The sequence below is a fragment of the Lepisosteus oculatus genome, chromosome 1 (assembly GCF_040954835.1).
Source record: "Lepisosteus oculatus isolate fLepOcu1 chromosome 1, fLepOcu1.hap2, whole genome shotgun sequence".
NCBI lineage: Eukaryota > Metazoa > Chordata > Actinopteri > Semionotiformes > Lepisosteidae > Lepisosteus > Lepisosteus oculatus.
The window spans coordinates 11,162,611-11,188,580 of NC_090696.1; positions in this window are offsets into that span (position 1 = coordinate 11,162,611).

Below are 25,970 nucleotides of genomic sequence, written 5' to 3' on the forward strand. Positions count from 1 at the left end.
GAATCAAAATGAAACAATATGAAATTGAACTTTTTTTAGTTCTATTTCATAACAACTGAGTTTCTCTTAAATGTATGTTTCTTTTATGGAAAGCCAAATTATTTATAATCCAAATGCAAAAATGCTATTGCTCTTATACACAGTCTTTTTGAGTGTTCCTCACATAGCCAAGTTAAATATTCTAGATTGCTTTCTTATTTGTTTTCCTTTATATTTACAGAAAGCTAGCAATGGATGATGAAAACAAAAGAATCAATTGCCATGGTGTCTTCAACTGTTTGATGATGTCTGCAAACCAGAGGAAATTCACCAACATGTGCAGAAAGTCTTCCCAAATGCAGAAACAGTCAGTCAATTCAGTTAGCACATCATCACCAGAGGTAATTATGAGCAACTAAACGTGCAGTACTGCAACTGGTAAACCATTTTGAGCTTAAGTACAGTAAATAGATTTAAGTAATACCAATGAGGGTAATTAATTAAAGCTCTTTAATGTTAATTAATTCACCTTGGCAGACTGTAAGAGGAATTGTTGTAGAAAACTATATTCCATGCATATCTTCTACAGGAGGGATGAAGAGACTAAAGGACATCACTAAGATCACAGGACCTGTTGCAAGGCAGACAATGAACATCTTCTCCAAATCAGTTCCAACTTGCCCAGCAGGGCCCTGACAATTCAGATTGTATTTTTGTAACTTAAACTAGAGGAGGAGAATGTTATATTGGCACACAGTGTTAAGTTATTAGTTACGACGTTGTTGTTGCACTCCTGTTTTGGATTCCATACTACCGCATTAGTGAGTCTTGACGGCTCACAGCCCCTCTGTCGCCGTTCTATAATATGTATAATAAAGGGCAGATGTGAGTCAAATATGTCTGCAAAAAGTCCTGTATATAATTACCTCCTGTATATAAACATTACAGTACATTACATGTATAGTACAGTATGTGTATGCATTGGGTGTATTATTGTAGTCTTTCACTTGGGTGTGCAAGCCCTTTGAAAGTTAATTCAGCCTAAACTGGATTATTTTTCTAAATCATATTTTGTGACAAGTTAAATTGATAAAAATGGTGCAAGATGATGCATGTTGTTTTATGTATGTTATAAAGTTAAAAATAAACCATGATACTTACAGTACAGTACCTCCCTTCAAGACCTGAGGTTTGGTTAACATGATAAAACAACATTGATATGTTCCAGTGTGCAGTAAATTTGTTTTTTATGGAAATAACTCATCCACTGTCCCTGATTTGCGGTCAAAAATATAACTTTTTAATAAAAGTATCCAGGTGTTATGAAAAATAGGTTTAATATTGCTTACTAAGATGTGGTTTTGAAAGGATCATGCTTTTTGCAGACGTTGTATCAGTGAAAACATTTTCTTGTTATTATTTTATTTATTTTACCGAATCAGCAAGCTCCCTGGACATTTGTGCCTTTCACGAATGCTAATTATCTTGCCTCAGCACCATAGAATCCTGCTGAAACAATGCTTAGGGCTTATGTGCAGAATCAGCCATTCATCGCATAATTCAAATTTTAATCCGCTTCCAATGTCAACCTTTAAATCTATTTTTCTCCCTTTTCAGAGTTACTCATATTTACCATAATGCATAAACAGTTTTAATTACCTCATTAGAAATATAAACGTGTGGCCTGAGTTGGATGCTAGACTAAAATAGTGACAGAAAAGGGAGGAGATGAGTGGTCTTTCTCAAGGTCACCCAAGTGGAATTTCAACTCAGGGGCTCCTCGAATCGAATAATTAAATAACACCCAAACCTGAAACCTGATTATTTCACCTGTAATAATTGCCATCCACAACTGAGGTAAATGAGTATTTCACTCAGGTGTTTACCAAGGAAGAAATCAGCAACAGACCTCTTCAGCCTGCAGAAGGACAGAGCTGCATTGAATAATATTAGCATTGAAGAGGCAGAAGTGCCTCAGCCATCTCTGTGTTTCAGATACTAGAGGTGCTTGAGAATAATAAATGTCCAGGGCCCATTGGTATCCTACTAATTGTAGTTAAGGAAACTGTAACAAACAGTTCTTTCCGGACCCTATGCGGACGACACAGTCCGACGGAATGGGGAAACACTTGGGAAACATCATGCAGGAAAACTGGGCTGAAGACAAGGGGGCGTGTCCAAGGTGCGCTGGTGCACGGGGAAGGTGTGGCCGAGGCGAACAATCCAAAAGAGTAGTCCTTAGGGAATATCCAAAACACAAGGGTAAGTCCAAAACCAGGAGATCCATCAGAACAAAGAATTAAAAACCACGAAGACCGGGTCGGAACCGGCGGACGGGGAACAGGAACGGGAACAGAGGTTAAAACCTTAATGGGACCAGGCGCTTCCTGGTCCCGAACTCGCACGATATGGAAATCAGATGCTGAGCCCGGATGAGCGTCAGCGCCTGGCTTTTAAGGTGGGCTGGGAATAGGGAGCAGGTGCATAGAATACAGTCTTGAGTGAAAGGGCTGGAGCACCCTTAAGGAGGGGGAACTAATATCGTGACAGAAATAAGATATATATAAAAAAACAGTGATGCAACTCTTCGAACAGTTGCTCAAGACCAGGGCAGAAGCCGTGGATAAGAGAATTGCTAATGTAGTGCCCGTCAATGATTGACACAACTGAACCAAGTTGTTATATAGACCAATAGGTCTGACTACATGTGAGATGATGGAAATACAGGTAGAGTTAACAAGAGGATGACCTGTATGGGGGGGAAAAAGTCCTTGGGCATAGTCAAAATTTCAAAAGCAGTAGGACATCAATTAACTAACTAAGAGTTCTTTGAACAAGCAACAACAGTGATGGACTCACGCAGGGCATACGATATGGTAAATTTAGATTTTCAGAAGGCTTTCAATAAAATTCCTCATAACATTTATTCTCAATTCGCAATGGCAAGGCGTTCAAGGTAATGTGTGTGTTTGGATTGAGAATAAGTTAATGGATAGAAAACAGTACAAATAAGGTGTGAATGTTTAAATTGGGGCAATGTAATTAGCGGAGAACCACAGAAATTTGTGTTCGGACTGCTGGTCTTCGGGATTCATCTCTGTGATCTAGATTCTGGTCCAGTTAGTGAACTAGTCAAGGCTGAGAACAATACCAAACTAGGAGGATTAGCAAACACGGCAGAGGTAGCTATTGAGAGCAACCTGACTGGTTGCATCATTGCCTGGCATGGGAACTGCTCTGCCCGGGAATGCAAAGTACTGCAGAGGGTGGTGAAGTCAGCGCAGCTCATCACCGGTTGTGAGCTACCAAACATCCAGGATATCTACTCAGCTAGATGTCTGAAGAAGGCCAGGTCCATTCTCAAGGACCCCAGTCATCCCAGTCACAAACTGTTTTCCCTCCTACCGTCCAGTAAACGGTACCAAAGCATTCGGTCCAAGTCCTACAGACTACGGAACAGCTTCAACCTCCAGGCAATAAGACTGCTAAATAGCCAACCTGCAGCTCCTTTAGCAAATCACCTGTACTGGCTACATGGACACACTGTTTTCACTGTATTTAGCATAACTGGACTACTTGTATATATTGCACACATAACAGCTCTACTCATATTGAGTTTTATTCCATTTAAAAAAACGTAACCTCAAGTTCGTGATTTTTGTGTTTTTGTGAATTTTGTGATTTTTGTGATTCTTGTGAGCTCGCAGAAAAGGCATTTCATTGCCAGCAACTACTGCTGCATGCCGTACTGTTGTGCATTTGATAAATAAACTTTGATTTGATTTTGAAATATAATTAAGAGTGTTTTAAGGTAAAATTAGGGACTAAGCAAACAACCTGAGCAGATAACATTTCATGTAGACAAGTGCAGGCAGGCATCAAAATCATAAATTATAGATACAAAATGGGAATTGTTGACCTTGAAGAGGCTACTTATAAAAAATACTTTACATAAGTTTTGCATGAGGCATTTATAATGACATAATTTTAGACAGTCTGGGATAACAATATGAAAGCCAACAAATGGTATGATGTATACAGTAGTTAAAAACAGGATTTAAACCAAGGGATGTTATGTTAAAATTGTACTAATTTGTACATATATAATTGTTTTGTAGTAATAAGACATTATATAGAATATCGTGTAGAACCCGATTTTAAATAGTTACAAACAAAATATTGCTTTTCTGGATTTGATCTATAGACGTGCAGCCCGATAAATTCCCAGGCGTAAATGTACAGTATGTCTTATATAGACAGGATAGAAAAACAGGACCTCCATCTCAAATAGAGAGGCTAGAAAGGGACTTGATTCGAGTACTCAAAATCCTCCAAGGCACAGACAAAGTCAATTCTGCACTCTTTTTCAGAATTAACAGTGATACATGAACACAAGTGGAAACTTAATGGAAGTTCATTTAAAACCAGTAATAAGATATTATTGAAGTGTTGTGGATGTATGAAATAAGCTGCTTGTCAAAACAATACCCTGGCTTTTTTCAATACATGGCAGAATGAGATTCTTTGATTGATTATCCACTAGCTAACCAAATGGGTTAAATGGCCTCTCCCTGTTTGTAACCTCACTCATGCTCTTAGGTAAGTAGTTCATTAAGTAATTTAGAAATCATTGGGAATAAAAATCAGAATACGCTTCTGCCTTAAAGGACCAGAGTTTCCCTTAAAGCAACGGTTGCCACTAGATACAGTAATTTAAGAGTTGTGCTGCAGGTCCTGGTATCTGGGGTGCTACAGTATCTGTGTGGAGTTTGTATGTTCTCTCTGTGTTTGTGTGGATTTCCTCCAGGCGCTCTGGTTTCCTTCCACAGCCCAAACACATACTGGCTGGTTAATTGACTTCTGGGAAAATTGAGCGCATGTCTGTGTCTGTGTGCGCCCTGTGCTGGACTGGTGTCTTGTCCAGGGTGTACCCTGCCTTGCACCTGTTGTTTGCCAGGATAGGATCCGGCCACCTTCCCTGGATCCAACCCCTTTATTGGATAAAGCAGTTAGAAAATGGATGGATGAATTGTCTAACTTCCATCTGCAATATCAATCTCTAATTTAATCAAGGTTTATGATATGGACAAAGCTGATGATCCTATTGGTAATTTGTCTGCTTGAAATGTTTAATACATGACACTAGTGACACAGATATACTGTAGTCATTTTCACTAATTTGCTTATGATTATTGACTTGAAAGTGCTCCTAATCTTTAAAAAACAGGTGATTTAACGTGACCTGTGAAACTAATAGCACTAAGGCATTCCAAGACCAGATCGTATTACCCGGCTATAGAAGTTCACAGCAAACCAGATCCTAACCCAGCGGACACTGGGCACAAAGAATAACTGCAATGTGGATAGGACACTAGTTCACCTCCTATTAATATTTAATAGGGTCACCATTTCCTATTCTGTATTCTCCAAAAGCATTAGGAAAGCAAAGTCAAAGCTTATTTTTGTTTTACAGTCAAGCAAATGGTATTTGTGATCATGTGCTAAATGTAAACAATAATTACAACATAATATCCTTTTTATTTTGGGCTAATTCCAAAAAAATATTTGATCATGTTAGAACAAAACATAGTCTGTGTTCAAGCGAGTGGTTTCAACTTACCATTTGTACTGGGAAACCTACATAGTGAGTAAATTACAGAGTGTGAATTCAGTCTTTGGTGGCATATTCTTTTGGGACAGTAACTACATGAGGCCCATATTTAATTGGATTTGCTTTTGTCACACATTTTGAGACAATGTCATTGGGCATAGTGAAGCGCCACCCAATAAGCATTTAAGATTTACATTCTATGTAAGGGGACAAAATGTTTCAGCATTCATTCTGCTGCCATCATTACATACAGTATATCATCAATAAAGACAAGTGAGCCATTTCCAAAGGCAGACATACATATCAAAGATGATTACTACAAACATGAGATAATTGGTCCATTAGTAATGGATTATGTTGGCAAGAACAACATCTGACTTAACACTTAAAAACAGAACACAGAAACTGAGAACACCTATCACCACAAAATATACCCAGATGTTGTTTTTCAAATGGAATACTCTTCTTCACTTATTTTCAGCATAAACTCCCTTTAAGTCACTATGTAAGGTCTACGCTATATTCCAGTTATTCTCAGATCTGCCTTTCCATACTTCATTTCCAATCCACAAAAGATCACTCTTGGTTTTAGATTAGTATGTTTTTACAGACAGATTAAGTTATTTTGATCTTCTTCTTACATTTAAGGTATTTATTATGACTTTTTATATACATTGCCATCCAATGTACCCCAAATTAAACAGTAGAACAACCAATGTGAAAAAACAAGATTGTTTACAGATTTAATAATGCTTCATCCTTAAAAATGTTTTCAGTATATTAGTATTTCACAGAGCAAAGTTATATTTGTCATACATTATTAAAGTTCAGAAGACACAAGGGTTACATTTATTCACACCTCTGTAGTTAATATTTTGTAAATCCTCCTCTGGCAGGTCTTACACTGTCTAGACACCTCCTGTATTGTGCTATGAGGTTCTGGTACTTCAGAGTGGACATTTCTGAACATTCTCTGAAGTAGAATTACTCTAAGTCCTTCCGACCCTTTGGTTTCTACCATCTTAAATTAGAATCACAAATGTGTAATTGGATCGAGGTGTGGAGATTGAAATGGCCATTTGAGAACATTTATTTTGTGTGCGATTAACCATTTCTTTATCAATTTTGCTATATGCTTTGGATCACTGTCGTGCTGAAATGTCGATTTTCAGCCAAGCTTGAGCTTCTTGGCAGAATCAAACAGGTGTCAGGCCAAAATGACCTGGTGCTTGTTGTTTGAGTTCCCCATATCTTGGCAAGAGCACCAGGACCCACAGATTCAAAACAACCCCATAACATAGGAGTTACCTCACAATACTTTTGCAGGCATGTGTGTTTTAATAATAATAATAATAATAATAATAATAATAATAATAATAATAATAATAATAATTGCTTACACTTACAGTATATAGCGCTTTTCTGGACACTCCACTCAAACAGCTTTAAAGGTAATGGGGACTCCCCTCCACCACCACCAATGTGCAGCATCCAGCTTTTCTCTAGCTGAGCTTTATCTTTCTTACCCCAAATGTAACACTGATGAACCATGTCCAAAAAGCTCAATTTTCATTTCACCTGACCATAATTCAAAATTAATCATTTTGCAAGTCTGAGGCTTCTCTTTTTTTTTGCTTCGCCATGAGAAAAGGTAATTCCTTCCAATATAGCACATAAATGCAGGGTGTACAAGGATATCATCAAATTGTTGCCTTTAGATTTATGGTTGCCTCCTGAACCACTTTCCACCCATGGTGGAAAGATACACTTGCATCCTATTTTTAGAAAGGTTGCCACTATAACAGTTGCCTTAAATTTTAGAAAACAGGCACTTTAGTAGAAAATGGTAGATGCAGCTTTTTGCGGATTCTCTTACAGCCATCTTCCAGCTTGTGGTGGTCAATGATCATTTGCCTGCAGTCTTGAAAGAGCTCCCTGACTAACTGTGAAAATGCTGCTACTACTACTGTACTTCCAGAAGCTTCCAGGGTATTTTCAAAGAACAAAATGCTGCAAAAACATACTTTGTGTTCAACTGATTGATTTCTACTATACATACTGAAGATTTGTTTTTGTTGAATTTTAGTTAAAGGAATACTTAGAGTGAATAAATGTAACTCTCTTGTTTTCTGGAATTCAATTAGTTATTTATGACAAACCAAGATTCTATCATGCAGTAGAATTTTTTTAACATTATCCGACTTTTAGCTTTATGGTAAAGTGATGTTTCTTGTTGCTATTATGTTTCTATTATTTTATGTGAAAATTGAAGTATTAAGAAAAACCATCATGCTCACATAAGAATTTCCAAGTCTTTGATGCAACAATCCAGTGTATGCATTCAACAACATCAGACTGATGACAACGGCCATTCAGTTAAAACTTTTAATTTTACAGATAGTCTGAAACAATCTTCCTAGGTTTTTTTTTCAAAATTACTGTGAATAGAATAAAATAGTGAGGAAATACAACAATAAACGTGGTATAAGAATGTTCTGCTCTAAGTGTGATTTTTTTCTTAAAAACACATACAGTATCTATTAAGAAAGCCCCACTTCACTTTTGTATATCGAATACTCTATGGGAATTAATAATCAATCAATAATATTCTACTGTAAATTCAAAGTCTGCTTCAAGGTCATGCAGACCCTATTTTTGTGATTAAAATATATATAAAAAACACTTTCTTGTAATTCAGACAGTAGTCATTTTCCTCAACACTGATCTCCAAATTTGGCCATTCCCATCTTGTGCCTATTAAACAGATTTATTTCAATTAATGGCATCATTATAGCAGTCTGTATGCTTAACTAAAATATGGACAATTTAGTTATCATTCTCCTGACATCCTGTCTGTACACACTGTTTTTATTTGTCTGGTAATCTTTTCTCCTGCTATTATATCTTAAATGCTTTACTGTACTGTAATGATACTCATGCATTATTCATTCTGCTTTCTAGATTTACATAATGTTGTGAAATATGATATATCTAAAAACACTGTCAAAACTTTATGTGAGGGCACTTTAAAACAGTGCCTTTCAGGAAAAATCACTGCACCTTCCATGCACAAGATACTGTATATTTATAAAGTGATAAAATCAAAAGATGTAGGGAATTAAAGAATGGTTACCAACATATCCACAAAGAAAAGAAATAAAGATAATAAAAATGTACTAAACATTGTCCTAAAAAAAAACAAAGATTCCAGGCTTGTCTCGTTTTCCAGCAGCATCCTGTGTTCTTAGATGTGGCGTTACCATGGCAACCTCAACTTGGTGACCTCGTTATTTCAACCTAATCCTGCTCTGAAATTATAGTTGCTCCACCCTTTTGCCTGGCTGGCCTGATAACATAATCATTGTAAATGAAGATGGAAAAAAACAGCAGGATGTATTTCCCTCTGTGGCACAGGACTTGTACCGCTGTATCATGAAAAATTAGGAACAATTACAACAGCACTTTATGTACTTTATGTCACTGCATTTGCATTTCATCACTTCAAATCACATTATCCTCCAGAAAACTTACTGTATAATTGCATAGGTCCCACTTTTTTTACATTTACATAATATGCAAAAACCCTGTTGAGAAATGAACCAAAAAAGTCTGACACGATACCTCAAGGAGGAGAAACATTTTAATACTTATAAGTCTATCGCATAACCTGGAAAAAAAACTTTTAAACCAATAAGGTAGGCTAAAACACATTTCCAGTTGCTGATATGACAGTTTATGTCTGTGACAAAAGCGGGAATACCACATCATTTGGCCCAAGAATTACAGCAGTTCATAGTGTCTCCCAGGTCTCGGTTCAAGCCAGTTAGATCTTTGCTTTGTGGGCCAGTCTTCACAAATTCCTCAAGACCATTAGGTTAACTCACCAACATACTCTAGACAGTCACCAAAAAGCCTCTGTATGATACTGTAGATAGTGTATTTCACTTGGCAGCTACAAAACGTAGCCCACGATCCAGAAACAAGTGTGTTAAAAACGCCAAAGTCAAAATCTTTTGAAAAATTGTATCCTACTGCTCTTGAACAGAAACATGAGCAACCTCTATCAGAATACATTTTTACAAATACAATGTGTGTGTGCATGATATGCATATACACGATCATTTCTGAAAAGCAAAATTTCCCCTTGTATTCTGCTCTTGCATAGTGTCTGTAAAGTATTTGCAACCAGAGATACAAGTGTTGTTCCCTGTACTGAGCTGTAATGACAATGGGCAGGTCACTAGGTGTCGCAAAGTGCCTTTTTAAAAGGTCTTTGTAAATAGTCTAATTGTATACAATTATATTATTATTTACCCTTTTAATGTTTTAATATTATTAGGCATTTATTTGTCTAAAGTGTTAGTATGAACATGATAGTGATTGTGGTATTGAGTGGTTGTAGTCGTGAGTGATATTGGTAATGGAGTGGTGGTGGCTGTGATTGTAGTAGTCAATGGTACAGTAGCTGTCTGGTAGTGGTTATGGTAGTGAGTGCTTGAAGTAGTGAGCGATACTGGAAATAGCAGTGAGTGGTAGAGGTAGAGTTGTGGTAGTGAGTGGCTGTGGTGGTGAATGGTACTGGTAATTTCTGTGAGTGGTAGTGGATGTCGTAGTGAGTGGTATTAGGAATGATAGTGAGTGACGGTGAATGGTTATGGTACCGATTGGTAGTGCTCGTGGTTGTAGTAATCAATGGTAGTGGTAGTGGTTGTGGAGGTCACTGCTGTTTTTGTGTAATGTGTTTCATTTTAGAAGACTTTAGTTTTGTTAAGGTTTGATTAACGCTTTAATAAAATAAGAAATTACCCTGGATCCTGAGTGTTTACATTTGTTTTGGGGTATTTTCATGTCCAATGATCCCCAGTGTGGATTTTCCACATCAATTATACAGTACTATAAAAATTGGTCATCGATATGCTATGGTAGAATCTAGATTTACAAAAGATGCCAGATGGACTCCATTGGTCAGATTTGTTTTATTCTACTGTGGGGAAGAGATGCAGGCAGCAAAAGACTTTCATAGTTTTCAACAATTTTGATTTTTACTTCAATAACAATGTAAGAATTACATTTTATTGTCATTGCAGTCTGATATCGTGTTATGTAAATTTTCATTACTTATATCATGTTTTATCAAACCTTTTTGGCTCTTCATTTATACCATGAATTCATAATATCTTTAGAAATATGTGTGCACTTTACATTATGTCTCTAAGAAACATTTTCAGACTGTTTATGAAGCAGATGCAAGAGTCATCGTTTCTAGCATGAATAATTAATTTGTCTTGGTTCAAGAAAATATTCGCACTTTGAATTTGTACTCTTACAATAAACAGTTCTCCTCCACATCACTGGAAAAAGTGTCTTTTTCCTCAGCGATGTTATATGTCAACCCAAGTCTACACTTACTTGTTTGTTAGTGGAAAGCAACATATATAAACACAGTGCAGTTCTCCCTCCGATTTACATACAGTTTTGAATTTTTAGATTTAATGCTAAGCAAGCCTAATATCAAAAACCATAAGAACATGTGAACACAAGAACGATTAACAAACGAGAGGAGGCCATTCAGCCCGTTTGAACTCAGAAGTTAATTGATCCAAGGTTCTCATCCATCCATTGCTTGAAGGAAGCCAGGTTACTGGTTTCAACATCATGGCCAGGTAGTTTAGTCCACAAAATAACACCACACAGACGGTTCAACTATGGGAACAACGTCAGTGTTTTTATGAAGAACCCCACGGGAAGGGATCGAACCCCTGATCGAATTCGATGGATATATTATAAAGGTTACAAAAGGTTATAAAGGTAGGTTTCATAGAGAGATACAACTGTTACTTCCTTATTGAAGATCATGTGTTCCTATCTCCCACTGTGACGCGGGCCTTGAATTAAACAGCCGAAGTGCGAAATTCCAGGTTCCAATAGGAACACTGTGGCACAGCGGAGCGTCATTTTTTCCCCCTTTCTCTAAGAGCTCCGTTGTAAACCCACCATGATTTTCCTTTCTTTCCCCTCCTGCCCTTCCACGGCTGTATGAGAATGCGCCACCGGCACTTGGGGCTGCAGCTGAGACAGATCTCGGCTCAGCAATAAGAATTCCTCACGCGGCTGCACCGTCTTCATTCACAGAACCTCGCCACGATCTCTAAGGCTAAGGCGCCTTCATCACCCCCGGGGTCCTGAGCACCCCCAATTTCTACGTTTCTCCACTATGCCTTTTTTTGATTTATAATTTCTTCCCGCTCTAAGAGCGCCTGTTAGATTAAATTTTTATTTTTTCTTCTCTCTCTCTCGGCTATCAGAACACTTTTAAAGAAACCCTTTCTAACTGCCACACTGATCTCACGCCCGTCCCTGCTTCCTCAAGAGGGTATCGGCTCAAACCAGCGTTTTTTTATTATTCATTTATTTGGGTGCTTTCTTTTGGGTAAATCCAAGCATTTCACAAAGGTTGCGATTATTTTTAGCATTATTTACAGCAGGAACTATGCAGGAATTATTTAGAGCTGGAACGGTCTTGGGGAAAAGTCTTGTGCTCTAAGGTACTGTACTGTACATCAGCAGCTTCTACACCTGGGATTTGGTCAGAATAGCACCTTACGACAACAGCTTTTTACTAAAGAAAGCATACTTGTAAACTAATTCTTAAGTATTTTGAACAACTGAATGATTGAATAGAGGCCCAGCTGTTTGCTCTTCAAAAGAGCACAAGATGCGAGGTATTTCAAATTAAAAAGTTATTTTAAATATTTTTTTCAGAAACATGTTTATGTAGCTTCTGGATAAAGGCTTCAGTTTTCAGCACATACAGTAGGTGCTAGACAACTTCTTTCCTTCATCCAGTCTTCCCTTGCTGGATAGCTGTTCACTGCACTTACTGTATGTCTCTTCAAAACTAATTGTTGATTCTGCTGAGTTGCTGTAGAAAGTCATTCTTCATTCAGTGTTTAAGGTTCTTTTACGTAATCAGAGAATCTCATTTATGCACCCCTGTAAGGAAGGAATACTAATGAAACTGAAAAATGTTGAGATGCACAGGGCTATTAAAACAATAATAGGCAATTACATTCAGGTAAATCAATAAAATAATGGAATTTGACATGGATGGTATATGAATGTATAGGTATTTTGCTAATGTTTTAAAGTTAGTATTCCACCAATTTCAGATTTAAATTGCAATTTATTCTATTTTTCTGTGATTTAATTGGAGATCTTAAAGAAATTCCTCTTTAGGCTTTTCATTTTTTAAAACATTCTCTGGTCCTCTACAAAGTGCGAACAATATGGTTATTTAAAATGTACTCCCTCTGTTTTAGAGATCACTATATCAAGTCTCTCAGACCATTACACTTCCAAACATTATCTGAGAAAACTTGAATGCATCCAAAATTAAAGGTCTTATGGACAAGTACAAACAAAATACTGTACACAAATTCTTATATTTCTGGATGGTTATTTAATATTCCCTTTTATTTTAGCAAACTTTCTGGAGCATATCCTCTCATGTTGAATACTCAAATACACTGCAAATAAAGGCAGTTTACAGATTTAATCTGTTGCACTAACTTACTGATGTCACGGCCTATGATGTCCATCGCTAACATTTAAGCAATTAATATTTCCCATGCTGAGCTCCCTCTTCTTTCAATTTATACCCTTCAATTTCATGTTGTATAAGATATGTTCTGCGTTTACAAGGGTTTTCTGTTCACTTATGCTACACAAAGCCTTTTCAATGATAAATGGAATAGACAAAATTCCTTATTGAGAATTGTCTTATGCGGGTGTCCTGCACCGTCATTGTTTTTTTCTTTATTGCGTTTGAAACATATATATTTGCCTACAAGGGTTTATGTCAGATAGCTCGCAATTCAGCTGGAGGTCCATAATGCTAGCAGATAAGTGCAATGACAATGGCAATACTGGGTGGCAAGGATGTAGTTGCAAACATTTGAAATGTTTAAATTACAACCAATATAAACCAACTATTCAGTTAACCAAGTATTTCAAATGGTTGTTTCAATACTAAAGTCATTGATGACTATTGATGATCAGTAGATCTTTACTGTAACATTCTCTGTACGCTATGAAAGAAAAAATATGTAAGTGGAAAGTGCATAAACCCTGAGACTCTAAAGAGATTTCAAAGAGGAGATAAAACAGCAGAAAATAATTACAAATTCTAAGTGTTTCTAAGTGTTTAAAATAAAACACTGATCCTTGTTTGTATATTATCTCGCCAGTAATAACCTGAGCTGGACACCAGGTGCTCTGGCAAGTTCTACATACTGTAGCAGTTTTACAGGTTGAATTGGTACATTACAGGTATTTCCAAACAGCAATGACATGAACCCAGTACGCCTGCAACTCCCAGACTCTCTCTTGTTTTACTCTCACTCAAATCTCTGGAATCCAGCATGGCTTCTCCCACCAATACCAGTGTCCTGCATGGGTCACCATAGCAAATAAAACTGACCCCAGCCTCCTGGTGGCATACAACCCTTTGCAACACACATGAATGTTACAGCAACAAGAAACATGACATAAACTCAAACTTATAGTCACTAACAAAGGGATATATGCATCAGACTTAACCTTAAGGTTACAATACTACTCAATATACTAAGTAGATGTCAATATCTAGGCATTCAATTTGTAAATTCAGGAACATCGAGGTTTGGAGTAGAGAAAAAAGAGGCAAAGCAGACTAGTATAAAAATAAAGTGTAGTTGATATTCATATTGAAGAGATCAATAAGATTATGAGTCTTGTAAACGCATACTAGGAAGTGAATCTGTGCTGCTCTTGACAAATGTACTTTATAACTGGGAAAAAAACAATTTTCTTACTGAAGAGGGAGGATTGTAAAGTCAGTACTAACTGTCAGATATATTTAGTGCTGTTCTGGGATGTATCAAATCGTGTTTCTGGTTAGCACTTGTTAAAAATAAGCATTGTTTGTTTCTGGGTCTTGTAAATTTGGCCTATGTCTTGGGAATGTTTGACTGAAAAATGGTCTTGTCACCATTCCTCAGCAGCAAGCATTTAACTGAGTGTCAGATTGCATTGTTCTGTTATTGGCAGTGTCCCTGACAAGTGTGATGTGCCTATCACTTTGTTTATGAGATAGCAATTCTCTGCTTCTAATGCTGGAAGCTGTCACTTTATTGGGGTCAAGTGGGTGCAGGAGTTTTGACAGCTTTGCTAAACGTACTGCATCACAGATACATCAGAACCATCACTAGGACCCTACTGTTAGAGAAGGCAAAATAGTGCAAAAAAAACAAGGCACGGGTGAGAAATCAAACATATGCTTCTGGGAGAGCTCATATAAAAACGAATGCATGTCACAAATTAAGCAAAATAGGTTCCTAATTTAATGAAGTAGAGCATAAGATATGATATACAATATATTGATTTCTAGAAAGTGACTGATAATCCAAGGAAATGTGTGCACTTTTTTAACAAACAGAAAACAGCACATCATCTTAAGTATCATAGCCACTAACTAGACCGATGTCAGCAGAAGTAAGTAGTATGTGACATAGGAATCTGTTCTATCAGCACCTATACCTGATTGGTGTATCTTAGCTCTTAGTCAGAATTTCATGGTTGCATGGGCTCAGAGAATACACAGCCCCACTCCCTAGACAGTGGGCAAAGTCCTGTTCTACAGGGGAATTCACTGTCCAGATTTCAAGGGGGTGACATCACTTCTCTAACATGCTAAGTACCACTGTGCCCTGTCACACTCTCCCCCTCTAAACTCCTCATCTCCATAATTACCTCAGTGAGTGACTGGTAGGCGTTAGTTGGTGAATTCCGACTCACGGCATTATGCATATGACATGGGTGATTCTGAACTGCAGGAAGTCATGCATGAAAGGGCTCTGGGTATTAAGAGATTTTTCTGTGTCCTCATCAACAAGCAAAAAAACACAATGCTTGAGTGCATATAGAAATCAGAAGATATAATGCATAAGCCTTACAATAAACTAGTAAGACTTAATTCAAATAACTTTTTTTCATGTTTTGTCAGTTTTTGTTTCAGTTTTTGATCTAATCTCAGAAGATTACCACCTACAGACAGGTTATACCTCTTCACTCTATAACAATAGGAGTTTGAAAGGAGACTTGATTCATGTATTTAAATACACAAGTGTATAAACGGATTCATACAATTGTTTTTTTCAGTGATAATTATCATATCCCTTTCCTTGCAATAGCCCTTAAAACAACACATAACAAGCTTCAGTTTGTTCACAAGGTCTTTAATTGGCCCCAAATTTGTGTCTGAGGTTGCCTAAATTAGAGGGGCACAACCGCCCTCAGAAACAGCCCAGTGCACCACGAATTTTAAATGTGCATTAGGGGCATCATCTTAGTTTATGCTCACAGACAGAGCCTCCTGGATCTTATCAAATATCAAAAACAAGTTTTTGCGAGATGGAACTGCACAATCAAAACCAAGTGGGTAACAATGAGGTCGTTTAATGTCCCTGCAGCTGTGTACAGCATATTCATTTTCCTGGGGGATAAAATGAACAGTCCTGCTAAGATTAAAACAATTTTTTTTATTTTGCCATGAGACTGTGCTCTGAAATTAGTGTAGCTGATTCCCCTAATCTGCATATTTCTGGAATGCAGCAAGAGATCTGTCAGGAAACCCGCCTTGCAGACAAGGGGAGAATATGTTAAGGTTTATTCCATGCTGAAGAGTGAAGAAAAGAAACACAACATTGTTGGAGCTATGGTGTCAAAAGGGGAGGACATGCCCTACCCAGACAGACAAACAGACAGAGCGAGCGAGCAGTACATCCCACAAGTAAACTTGTGGAGATGAAGTAGGTCTACACACAGTGCCCTTCAACACTCCTGTTATGCAAAATACCCATTTGCAAAACTCAACTGGTAAATATGTTAGCGAATATTGAATATAATATGGTATACTGTATGTATGTGTTCAATTTTTCAAAGGGGGCATGGGAGGACTGCAGATAGCACTGCTGCCTCATGGAATCATCACAGAGTACTATTACAGAGGCATAATCTAATATTCAACAGTTTCCAATTAACCCAGAATGTTTGGATTCGAAAGAATGTCTGGATCCAAAATTGTGACTCGGGGGCTGTAATTCACACAGCAGGCAAGTCTCATGCATTTGAAAGCTATCTCCTGCTTTGAGCTGTGAGCTGTTTCTCAAGCTAAAAAAGTCAGATGGCCACTTAGCACTGGATCCTGCAGCTAGAGTAGTTACTGTTACAAATCCAGGACATTCAGGGTCAACCCAGGGTACTCACAGTAATGAAACAAGGTAAGAGGTCATAGCTGGGAACTTAGAGGGAAATCATCCAGGACTGAGAACAGAAAACGTCTTTACACAAAGCACTGTAGGTCTCTTGAAGAAGATACGCAACTAGGTGGTTAATCACACTCATACTCTGGCATCCTTTAAGAAACATCTGGACAAAGTCTTAAAATTCTCTTCTAACCTTTTTTATGTTAACAAGTGCCCAAATGTGAAGTTGTCATATGTGTTTCCTTGTGAGGGTCGTCATAAAAACAAGGTTTTAAGAATAAAAATCTTAATCTGAATTTAAGTCACTGAATGTAATTTTGTTTACATTTAAGCACGAAATGTGAACTTTGTGAAAGTACTGTTTTGGTAACCATGTTGTTGCAAACTACTGGTCTCTCCACAGGTGAGAGCGAAAGTTCACGTGAATTGTGATGTAAAACAGGCCCTTCTTGCTCACTAGTTACTGCAATGACTGATGTAATGTCCAGGTTGTGCTGCAGACATTTCACTGCAGATATGTTCCAACGTGATCTGCACGCAGAGTTAAGAAGTGGTATTTGTCGGCAAAACTGTCTCAAGGTCAAATGTGAATTTGATTCAGTTGTACTCAAATTGACAGTCTAGTTAAAGTATCTAAAAAACATGAATCCTTGTATGTGTCGGTTTCCTAACATTATAGTGTATATACATTAATACAGTAGCAAAATTCACTAGGTCTAAAGCATTCACTTTATTCCCACAGAAACAGATTATTTTCAAAATATAGTTAATTTGGGATAGGACGTGTTTTGAAATTTTCTCTGCTTTGGAGCTTACATGATGATGACCTGAAAGGTCATAATTTGAAATATATTTTCATATAAACTGAACCAAAACTTCAAACTTCAAACTAGGTGCAATTCCTGACACTTTTGCCTATAGAAAGCAATCGATGAAAAGAGAATGCAGTGAGAGGGTGATATCAGTGCTTGATAGATTAATAGAAAAAAAAGTTTCATGTCACTGGAAGCAGACAATAACTGCAATATGGCTGGAAATATGACATATTGCATATGTGCAATATATGTGCATACCTGGAAATTTAATTTAACCCTAACCCTAACCTGGAAGGTTTCCAACTTTACAGTGTACATTTTCCTTTCAATCTGGTTTGAAAATGCACTCATCAATGCAGATTCTTTCTAACCCCAAAGTATAAAAATAGCATTGCCGTTCCCCTTTAATGTGATTTCATCATCACACATTCTATTAGGGTGTGTGCCACCTTCGGTCAGATCTGTTGCAGTTACAATGCTGTGAAAAAAATTCCAACCAAAATGGACCCTGAATTTGATTTTCTTTGATGTCAGGCCAATTTCAAGTCCTCCCTTCCTAGCCAAAGTCAGAACCAGTGTTTAACACCCCAACTGCAAAAAAACTAATGAGAGAATGCCCTTTGAACATAGTCAGGCTTCAGACAATGATCTCCTCATGGTTTCAGACTCAAGTGAGTTCCTTGTTATTGTTCTGCTGGACCTTAGTGCAGCCTTTCATACTATTAGTCATACAATCCCCCTAAATCATTTAGAGGCCTTTTTGGCATCTCCTGGGTTGTTCCTAATTGGCTTGGCTCTAATTAACATTCCACATAGAATCTCAATTTATGATAAATTCAATTAAATTAAACCTTCATTAATACAACTTAATCTAAAGTGTGAATGATGGAGCTAGCTAACACCTCAGTTAATGGGGATGGAAAGGATAGAAAGTAACAATGCAGTAACCTATACCTAACTTCCAAGCCATCCTCTGCTTTGTTCTCCATAAACAAATCTGTAGCTCTCATTTTATGGAGTATATAATGAAAGGTTAGGAGAGATGAAAACAGCCAAGTTCCATCAGACTCAGGTGTCAATAATTTGCATTCACTCCTGACGTCATTTTATCACCTAAAACATTATAAATACTATATATAATCCCCTTCTCTCCCTTGCATACAGCTTTTTGAATGTAGCACACTGCAAATCTGCTTTTTCCTACCTTTTTTGCTGCTATAGTTTTTTCACTTTGCAATGGATATTCCAATTTGCTGCTCCGTTGAATAGTTTTTTATCTCAGCCAGAAATCTCCTGCTCACGTTTAGCCTGTACCAGCAACTTTTCTATCTGCTGTCTCAGGCATCTGCTTCTCAATCTCAGCCAGTCTCATCGCCAGGTCTTTTTTCAAGATTCCATGCCTTAAACGAAGACTGAGACCTGACATTGTCATCTCGTAGTTTTCCAAACTACCAGTCTTTCAACCATCCTGTTATTTCTCCTGCAAACCTAAGCTGCTTTGCATGGACACAAACTCTCTGTTACGTTCATGAATCGTATCTCGTCTGAAACATTTCCTGCCATTATCAACTGGACTGTATCAAAACATCAAAAAAACTCTCCATTAATGCAAAGTTCCATTCATGATGTACACGAAAGAGAAGTGTTTTCTCTTTACCTAACAATATACAAGTCTTGGGCTTCCAGCAAACTTCTGCATCTCTCGACGATGTCTTCACCGACGCTACACTCTCGTCCGATGCAAAGACCTGAACTGCCTGTACCTGCTGAGCCTCTCCTCGCATTTTTCTGTTGCATTCCTTGGACCGAGCTCCAACCAACAAGCAGGCAAGAAGAAATTAAGAAAGAAATGCTACATGTTCCTCACTCGCCTCCCTCAATATTCTTGCATTTGTCTCATTTATTTAGGTGCGTGGACAGAGCTTCACGCAACAGAGAAGGCAGAGAAAAGAAGAAAATGAAAGAAAAGAAATATGTCACTTCCCTGGCTTTTCACACATCTGTGCAGAAAGCTTTTTTTGATTCTCTACCTCTGCAGTTTGGCCCCAGGTTCCTCCCTCTCGGCCCCTGCTGCTCCCGATGCCATCTCCTCAGCTCCAGGCGAGTCCTGTGGCCTACACCCGGCTCAGTCAGTGAGTCTCAGCTTGTAACTCTGCCTTCTTCATGTCCTGTCCCTGGCATCCAGTTCAGCCCAAGGTGCATTCCTCTCAGCCCCGGCTACTCCTGATGCCATTTTATTAGCTCCGAGTCTGTCCTGTATCCTGCGTCTGGCTTATACTGTTACTCTGCCTTCTTCATGCCACTATCCCCAGCGCCCAGTTCGGCTCTCAGTTCATTCCTCTTCGCCCAATCTGCTCCTGATTCCATCTCCATTCACTGTTGGATGAGTCCTTAAGGACCTCTAGTCCATTATTTTTGGCTTAACTCCATAATCCTTTTAGTACACTTAGTTCTTGGGTGTTGTTATTCCTAGTGAAATTGATTCAAAAGATATACTAAGTAAAATTTAAACCTCTGGCAGCCAATCTTAGCTAAAAAGTTTCTTCCTTCAGGGATTACAGAAAATAAAACTATAGCCACTTGTAATAACTTCCACCCACTGGCAACAGCTTATTAAATGAAACTGATTGCACTGTTGTAATTGATTACTGAAATAATGATTAATGATAATGATTACTGAGGGAAAACTTTAAATAATGTAGGGTTCAGGGAGTTCTGAAAAAACCTTAAGTCCAAAAATATGGTCAGACACACTGATTTCAACAGAAGTTAATATGAAGCACAAAATGCAGAGCAAAAATGAAAAGACAACTATGGGTAGTTACAGACAAGTTCCTAATATAGGACATTATTAAAACAAACCTTTCGGGTTTTCTAGAGCAAAAAAAAGTTTGTCAAACAGGACTGACACAACAAAACTGAAAATAAAGAAATAGCAAATTACTGTAAGTGTTTTGCTAATTCTTCATCAATAATTCTAACACTCAACAGTAGGATTCAGTCTAACTACAAATTAGCTCAAGAATGCCTCAGTCCAATATTTATTCTCATACTTTGTGACCTAAGCAAGAACAGAATGTTTTAGATTTTTGTAGGAGTATGTCATTTTTTCTAAAAACAATATGAACAGTAGAGAATAACCACTTCCATTTGCTATTACATTGCTTGTAAGCGACTCTTGTCAATCTCAATGGTTTCCACATGTCAAACTGTGATCTCAGACTTAACCCTAACTGTGGCACCACACAAAAGGTCTACTTTAATCAGTCTTCAAGCATTTATTGTTAAACACTCCAAGCTAAAGTTGGTCTATCAGTTGAAGACAATAAATCACTTGGTCACACATCTGGGCAAATGTCTGCGATTAACCTCAAGTGCATTTGTAAGCCTACAGGAATACTGCAAATCAAGACTAAAATATAAACATCAGACTTAAACATCATTTATATTCAGTTGAATTATAATAATATACCTAACCTGCAATTCAATTTGCTTATAGTATTGTAATCTTTTTGATCAAAACTTCTGAGATATTTAAATAACTTTTAAGCTACTACCTTTAATTAAAAGTCATGTGCATTTCCTTTCATTTCCACATAATATGAGCTGGATATTGTACAAAATACTTAAATGAATTTGAGGTAGATTTTTAATAATGTCACTGGGTTGCTATATGACATCATGAGCAATAATTAAAATTACATTCTTCAAGTTTTTTAGCAAAATGTATACTTAATTTGCAATGATCATAAGCACATAGCGATTTGTAAGCGATGGCTGCGATGTGCTATAATTCACTGCATTATATTGGAATGTGTATTTCTGATATAGTAAAACATTTTAGATACTTAATTTGATATAATTGCTGAATTAATAGACATAGCTGAATATAAACAATATACAGACTTAAGTCTTCACATCAAATTTCTATAGAATTGACAGGTGTAGTCAATGGGTTCAAAGTAAGAGAAAATGTAAGAGAAATGCAGATTTGTAACAGAGAGCTTGCTGTTTGGATGAAGATAGTGTCCCAGCAAATTTCCAGTTTGGAAACAAATGCCTGCAGTAATTCAGAAATAGAAGGACATGAACTGCATTTTAAATAAAGAGAGAGTTTTGTTTTGTTAGCTGTCTTCTGTTCTCTTCTGTTGTTGAATTAGGTTGTGCTGACTTGAGTCATGCTAAGAATTAAATTGAATGATTAAAATAATGTATTGCACATTACGCTTTTGAAATAATAGTATCATAATAGTGATACTATGTGTTGACAAGACTAAGCTGTTAATAAATGCCAGTGTTTGTCTAAAAAATTGTACTAACCGCTTATATGCACTAAATGCAGAATCAGTACCCTACATAAGATAATTACATTATTGTTCAGTGAGCTCTAATTATCTCGCTTGTTTTGGAGACTAAACTTTTTGCAAAGTATAAAATCATAAGATAACATGTAATGAAAATCCCCAGGTATGGTTTATATTTATCCAGAAAACATATTTTGTCCGTAACCTTTAATTGTCCTAAACCTAACTGACTTTGGGACACCAAGTGAAATATTAAATACCATGCCCTACAGTATTCAATAATGTTGTTCAATTTAATGTTTTAAGCAGCAAGTATATATAATATTGTATATACAGTGTATTATATAACTAATTCCTTTGGTAATACAAATTATGAAGAGGATGATAAAAATTACAGACTTTTAAAAAAATAATAATTTCTAGGAATCTAATAAACCAAAGTAATCCTGTAAAATTACAAGTGTGGTAATTGCCAGTCTGGAGGCTGTTTTTGTCACACTAGAACGAATAGTTTAAAAGTGCCTCAATTGTGAAACCTGTACTTGTTCCTTTAACCATAGTTCTGAAACATTGTTCTTCTTTTTAATATGGTGTATAGCGATACGATAATGTTTGATCAGGGACATTAGGCATTAGGGGCAATGTAGTCAAACAGGTTACAGCTTTTACTACCATAAATAACGAACTGCTGGAGTGATACATCCTTAATGTTATACTGAAAGCAATGAATAAGAATCAAAAAAGGGTTGTCTGGTGAAAAATATCTGATGTGTTCTCTTTGTTGTTGCAAGAAACCTAAGGCTTCATTAGCCAACTAACAGACACATCAATACACTGTTCCCTGCATACTCACACTCACTTAAAGATCACATTGATTTTTTTAAATAAAAACACTTTATCTTACTGTGATCTTTGAATAAATCTCTCCATTTAAAATAAATATCAGGACATTTATAACAGCTCTCAGAGGAAAATGACATCGCCTCCAAAATAAAACAGAATATATTGACTGTAGATAGTTGTGTAGCATTAAAATTGTATAATCAAAACAGAGGAAAATTAAATGAATGCCCTTATGAAAATAAATTATAACCCAAGATTCATGTCAATAAAAAGCTACTGTGAGATGTCACAGTGAGCAGAAGTGAGGAGCCATTTGGGAACTGAGACCATAATATGATGGGCTTTGAAGTATACTTTAAATTCGTACAGGTAGAGTCTAAAAGTTTATGATTTCCAGAAAGAAGACTTTGAAGGAATGAGCATAAGAAGCGTAGTGTAGGAGAGGAGAAACATGAAATCAGTGGAGAATGGGTGCCAACTGTTTAAAGGGATTATTTGAAAAGATTTATCCCAAAGTGAATAAACGAAAAGTAAGAAAGTGTCATGGCTACTTGACTTACGTGAAGAAAAATACGAGGGTAAAGAAAGCATTTCATAAAATGGTTTAAAAAACATAACTCAGTTAAAAGCAGAATGAATGAAAGCACAGGTTAAGAAGGATATCAGATAACACCAACAGACAGAAAAGGATATTTCATTCTGGATGTTTAAATGTTTCAGTATTACGATAGCAAAAAAACAAAGGATAAAGTGAAATGTATCCATTGCATTAGAGGGAAACATCAAGACAAAGGGAAATGGCTGATGTACATAATGACTACAACAACAACAGCTTCAGGCAGAAGAATGAAACATTCTGTATTAAAGAGTATTTCTCATGCACACAACACTGGAGCAATTTGGAGCAAGCTAACGTTACCATGGCAACCGGCGACACCTTTCCTCACCTGACACTCAGTCAGTTGCCGTGGTTACTTGATCAGATAGAAAGCCTGTTCCAAATGTGCGGTATTTATTACCACTCTATTCTCATTACTGGATTACCGACCCTGCTTTACTTCAACCTCACCTTGTGGATTACCCAACTACCAACTTCCTGGATTACCAAACCTGGTTACAGACTCCGATTGTTTACTTGACTTCACCTTTGGATTCATTCTGTGCTTTGCTACATGGTCTACTTGGCTATGAACTTTAAGTGTTCTGACTACAGCTCTACAGAGTGTTTGCTGCTCATCACTGCACCACCTGGTTCCCTCGCCTGCTTTTGTGTTTTGTGTTAACCAACCATTGCTTAACTGCTACAGTATAAGCAGTGGAATTACAGGATTAGCACCGAAGAGGCAGTGTGTCTGGTACTAGCTACAGATTTAACAAATCTTCATAAGGAAACAATATGTTATCTTGCCATGACTGCATATGTTTTCAAACCCTTTGTTGAGGCAAATCCAAATTAATTCCTCACATTATAACGAGGTGCACAAAATTATCTTATCAAGCCACATATTTAATTGAGTGTCCTCTGTGTGCAATAATAATGGTTCCCATTATTTCAGAAAAATAGTTAGGAGAACCAAAGTCAATAAAGCCATGAAAGCCCTTAAAAATTCTGTTTTTTACCTCCAATCGATAAATGAACACAAAAACACCCAACTAAAGTGAAAAAATAAACAGCACATTGTCAACATTGTATCCAAAAAATAAATTTGACCATTCCCATCTAAATAGGAAAAAAAAAACTTTAAAAAACAATATTCTGCTACCCAAACCCAAAAAGCCACCAAAATTGTACTTAAACAAAACATACACATTCTCGTTGATCAGGCATACACATTCAAAATAGCCCAAATTTGTTAGTGCTGAAGACCTGATCACGTTTAAAGCCTTTTTCATCATCAGTTTCTTCAGTTCAGCAGACAATTTGGATACTGCCTCCTCATATGCTAATGCTGCCACCCCTGCTAACTTCACGTTATGTAGACTGCAATGCTTCATTACTGTCTATCACTGTAATTCACAGTAATTCCATTACTAGAGTTGTATAATGGCTGCCATATCCCAGAATACACTGCATGTTAGTTTGTGTCACCACAAGAAAACTCCTTGTAGCAATAGCAGCTCTGAATTCTGAGACAGAGACTCCCGAAATACAGTAGAAACACAATGGTAAGCTGTGCTGATTAAACATTGAAACGGCTGTCTCTATGAAGAGTTGTGTCATGGGAACCGTAAATTTCATTATTAGGTCATATGGTCAACCTAAGGAAAGATAAAGTCACTTATTCAGCCAGTGATTAGCTATTGTGTTTTCCTTGGATGTTTTTATGATGTTGAACAGTGAGTATTTTCTAAATAAAATTATTTGAGATCTACAGTACAATTTTGTCTGATTCCATTTACAATTTTGTCGCTTTCAGTGAATTTGTTGGAATGTACCTCCCAAGAGTTTAACAAAAGCATTTTTTGTTTTAAATGTTATTGCATTTAATGATGCCAGAATACATCTCACACTTTGAAATATCTGCAAACAGCATTTTCCTTAACAATAAAAATAATATTTTCATTTTAGAACTTATGATCTCTTGCAGTGGAAAAACTGAATTCTATAATAAATAGCATTCAGTGGTGTTCAGTGTATCCCTGTAGCACTGAATTCTAATGGCTGCTTCACATAATGAAATAAAGGCAGAACATGCAAAATGTGCCATTATATCCATTAAAATTAAAATTTCCAGCTACAAAAATCTACCTGTCATTTGTGTGCTAAAATACTTTGTTTTGTCCATTAATACTGCGTGGTATATCACTTACAACATAATGTATGTTCGGAATACACGCCCCCTAAAAGTACAACTATAAATATTCAAAAAACAGTTTGGGAAGACTGGATGTTAAAACTGCTGAATTGTGAAATACATATTTAACTTCAGTGACTGAAAAGGATCCAAGACATACAAGGACAACTAACCCAGCATACAGTAACCCATGTGAATAGACCAGCTACGCTTACAGACTGGCTTAGTGGAACTTCAAGACACGTTTCCCCTTGGCACATTTCCAGTGTTAGAACCATATAATATTGCCACTCATTTAACACCCACCCACTCCCTAAAAG